This window comes from Lactuca virosa, chromosome 6 (assembly GCF_052849685.1).
Source record: "Lactuca virosa cultivar CGN04683 chromosome 6, Lactuca_virosa_CGN04683_v6, whole genome shotgun sequence".
Classification (NCBI taxonomy): Eukaryota; Viridiplantae; Streptophyta; class Magnoliopsida; order Asterales; family Asteraceae; genus Lactuca; species Lactuca virosa.
The window spans coordinates 69,999,971-70,004,902 of record NC_136431.1 but is presented as its reverse complement, the minus strand read 5'-3'; positions in this window follow the sequence as shown (position 1 = coordinate 70,004,902).

The following is a 4,932-nucleotide window of genomic DNA, read 5'->3' as shown; positions in this document are numbered from 1 at the left end:
CAGTGGGGGAGGTTAGTGATTCAGGGAGAGAGGCCACAATGCGGAGCGGTTTTATGTTCAGCAGTGACGAAGAGGCGTTACCTTCAGCATGGTTGCGCAGGTTATGTCGCTTATGTAATGGATACCCGGGATAATGGTAAGGGGACAGTGGAGGATGTACCGGTAGTGCAAGAGTACTCGGATGTATTCCTGAAGGATTTACCTGGGATACCTCTGGAGAGACAGGTTGAGTTCAGGATTGACTTAGTCCCTGGTGCGGCTCCGATAGCCAAGGCGCCATATCGGTTGGCTCCTACCGAGATGCAGGAGTTGTCTATGCAGCTGCAAGAGCTGCTAGACAAGGGATTTATTAGACCGAGTAGTTCACCATGGGGAGCACCGATCCTTTTTGTGAAGAAAAAGGATGGTTCACATCGGATGTGTATAGACTACCGGGAGCTGAATAAGGTAACGATGAAGAACCGTTATCCCCTCCCGAGGATACATGAATTGTTTGACCAACTATAGGGTGCATCTTGGTTCTCCAAGATTGATCTGCGAACGGGTTATTACCAGATGTGAGTCAGGGACGAGGATGTCCAGAAGACAGCTTTTAGGACTCGCAATGGGCACTATGAGTTCTTGGTGATGTCGTTTGGGCTCGCCAATGCTCCAGTTGCGTTCATGGACCTCATGAACCGAGTATGCAGGACGATTCTGGATCGGTCTGTTATTGTTTTCATTGATGATATCTTGGTCTATTCCAAGACTCAGGAGCAGCATGAGGAGCACCTGAGGGAGGTGCTGGAGACACTGAGGAGGGAGATACTTTTCGCAAAATTCTCCAAGTGTGAGTTATGATTGCACAAGGTGCAGTTCCTTGGGCATCTCGTCAACCAGAAGGGGATTCTGGTCGATCCGGCCAAGATAGAGGCCGTGATGCAATGGGAGGTTCCGAGGTCTCCAACTGAGATTCGGAGTTTTCTTGGTCTAGCGGGTTATTACAGGAGATTCATCCAGGATTTGTCCAAGATTGTTGTTCCTTTGACCCGACTGACCAAGAAGTCGGTGACATTTTGCTGCGGGCCTGAGCAGCAGGCAACCTTTGAGACTCTCAGAAAGCGGTTATGCGAGGCACCGATTTTGAATCTGCCCGAGGGAGTTGATGACTTCGCAGCTTATTGTGACGCATCGATTACGGGCATAGGTGCGGTTCTGATGCAGAGGGGTCATATGATAGCCTATGCGTCGAGGCTAACTATCTGACACATGATTTAGATCTGGGGTCTGTAGTGTTCGCCCTCAATATTTGGCAGCATTCCTTCTATGGGGTCCGTTGTACCATTTACATGGACCAAAAGAGTTTGTGGTACCTCATGGATCAGCCGAATCTGAACATGAGGCAGCGTCAGTGGTTAGATATGGTGAAGGATTATGACTGTGAGATCCTTTACCATCCAGGTAAGGCCAATGTGGTAGCTAACGCCCTGATCCACAAGGCGGTGGCAGCTCCAATTAGAGATATATGTTTGAGGATGACAGTGATCACTCCACTACTGGAGCAGATTAGAGAGGCGCGGGTTGAGGGCCTGAAAGAAGAGCGCCAAAAGTGCGAGAGGATTGTAGGCTGGGTGGCCTCGTTTGATTATGATGGCGAGGGTTATTGACCCTGCATGGGAGGGTCTGGTTTCCATACTGGGGCGGAGTACGGCAAGTTCTGATGGATGAGGCCCATAAGTCAAGGTTCTCCATCCATCCTAGGGCGACGAAGATGTATCGGGATCTTCGTCGTGATTACTAGTGGCCCTGCATGAAGTGGGACATAGCGTGGTATGTGGAGAGGTGCTTGACCTGCAGGAAGGTCAAGGCTGAGCACCAAAGACCACATGACAAGATGCAGCCGCTAGACATTCCCGTGTGGAAATGGGAGATAGTGGCACAGCATGGAGTGCCTGTCTCGGTAGTGTCAGACCGAGATGTCTGTTTCACTTCCATATTTTAGAAGCGGTTTCACGAGGAGATGGGTACTCGTCTCCACTTCAGCACTGCTTTCCACCCTCAGACAAACGAACAGAGCGAGAGGACGACACAGACTCTGGAGTACATGCTACGCGCATGTGTTTTGGATTTCGGTGGCAGTTGGGATACGTATCTTCCATTAGCGGAATTTTTGTATAACAATAGTTACCACGCCAGTATAGACCGACCTCCCTTCGATATTCTATACGGGAGGAAGTGTAGGACCCCAATCTATTAGGGTGACGTCGGTCAGAGAGTCATGGGGAGTACTGGGGTAGTACTCATGACTACAAAGCGGATCCAGCAGGTCCGGAGCAGGCTTCAGACTGCTCAGAGTCGGCAGAAGAGCTACGCCGACAAGACGCATTCTGATTTAAAGTTTCAGGTGGGCGACATTGTCGGTGTCATTCGGTTCCAGAAACGGGGCAAGTTTGGCCCCAAGTTCATTGGTCCCTTCAGGGTTATACCCCGGGTGGGCTGGGTGGCTTATCAGTTGGATCTACCGGCAGAGCTCAGCCAGATCCATAACATTTTCCATGTTTCCCAGTTGCGGAAGTGCTTAGTGGATGATTCCACGATTGTACCATTGCAGGACATTCAGGTTGTTCAACTAGTGAAGGTGCATCGGCAGCACTGCAAGGGTTCAGATTGGACTTGGGAGCCCGAGGAGGAAATGAGGGAGTACTACCCAGAGTTATTTTCAGATGCAGCAGACTTCAAGGACGAAGTCTAAGACAAGCGGGGGAGAATTGTAACGCCCAGATCCCTGGTATGCATTAAATATTATTTATTCATTTTAAGCGAAGGACTCAACGAGTTGGTGGCCCTAACTCGTCGAGTAGATGTCAGATTATGCGCGGGTTTTAAGCTGTCTACTCGATGAGTCGAGAGCCCTCGACTCGGCGAGTAGATCGGCCAGAATGAAACCCAAATTTCGGGGTTTTCCACCGTATTTAAGCATCTTAATCCCCACCCCTTAGCCTCATTTCCAGCCTCCAAGTCCCAAACCCTAATCCACGAAACCCTAGAGCATTTTGTGAGTGTGTGAGCATTTTGTGAGTGATTTTATGTGCTCTTGAAGCTAGAAGAAGAAGAAGGAGCTATAAGGTTCAAGGAGAAGATAGTAGATCCAGAGATTTCGTCACATCCTCGTCATTTTCTGGTAATCAAGCCTCAAACTTGTCTTGTAGTTTCTTAGATCTCCTTATGGTCACTTTTATGGAGTTTTTGTCCAAGATTCTTGATTTATGAGACTTGGACGTCCCAGGTCGATGTTACTTTCAGATCTGGAACCATTAAGGGCTGCTATGGCATAAAGGTGCAAAGTTTATGCCTTTGGAGCCCCATGCAAGCCTTTAGGATGATATTATGGCCTTTTATGCCCCAAAAGGCCATGCATGTGGAAAAAGGTTGAAACTTTACGTGTTCAAGTAGTGTTAGGAGAGTAGATCTGAAGTTGTAAGACTTAGTTTGGTGAATGGATGGCTTAAGGACCAAGTTCTAGTTCTCTAGTGTCACACCCCCAAACCAGAACGGCGGAAATGTTCGGGGGCGGAGGACTTCAGGTAAGTATCACAACACATGCCATTTAGTAATCAAAGTACAAACATCCATTGCATTAAATAAGTATAATTTTTACATAAGTGTTTAAACATTACATACTCAAACACCAAAGTAGGTACAATAGAAGACAAGAGTCGCGTACAGTACTAGGTAGTCTTCTCAAAAGCTTCGGGAGTGTACCTGTCTACTGGATTCCTGAGAATACAAGTTATTTGGAAAGAGTATTTCAGCATTTAAGCTGGTGAGTTCATAAGTATTTTAGTTCTGTTAAGTATACCCTAAGTTCTTTGGATAAGTTCACTGCTTCCTCCAGAAAATCCTATAATTCTTGAGGTGATTAACTGATAACCTCAATAGTTTCCTTCTGTAATTACTTAGTTTATACTGAATATAAATAACCCAATATCGAATGGACAGTTAAATGGGTGTATCTGCCCTAAGCCCACAACCAAACAAGGAACAGGAAGTAAGGCGGAAGTCACACATTTCACTGTCAGTCGGATATTACTTATGTATAACTCTGATGTAATAACTAAGGAATTATAGAATTAACCACTAAAGTTCCTTTATGTATTACTAGTTGACTAAGTTCCAATTGTAAAAGTAGTTTAATCCCATAAACCGTTTCATTTGTAAAAGTGGCTTAATCCCATAAACCGTTTGCTTTGTAAAAGTGGTTTAATCCCATAAACCGTTTCATTTGTAAAAGTGGTTTAAACCCATAAACTGTTCCCTTTGTAAAAGTGGTTTAATCCCATAAATCGTTTCATTTGTAAAAGTGGTTTAATTCCATAAATCGTTTCCTTTGTAAAAGTGTTCTTAGTTATATCTGTTCTATAGTAAAAACCTTAGTATTAATCATGGAAAATATTATATTATCCATAATACTGCCTTGTGGTTTTAAATGTTCAAAACCAGAAGTACAAGTATATTTACCATACTTGATTTCATGATACATAGTTTTTACTGTAAGTAAAAACTACAGAAGGTATATTTGGTCGGGATGTAATTATCTTTTCTTACTGTTTTAAGAGAAGTATATTACTTAGTAATTCACTCGTTGTTTTATCCATGTGAGTTCTATTAACCATACTAATATGACTTATATGACTGCAGCGACGTTCTTCAGGCGTCGGAATGGTATGATATTTGACACCCTAGGCCTGCCGGCCAAACTGTAGCGAACAGCAAAGGTGCGGGATTGTCAGTCCCATATAGATCTATACACAAATTCACGCTCTCCCTACAAGAGATTCTGGTTAATAGGTCAGGACTTAAAGTCGTACTTAGATAAGTACACCGTGAAGGGTCTCACGAATTTATTGTTTCAACGAGATTTACGATGTATTATTACCCCGTGATTGCTAACCC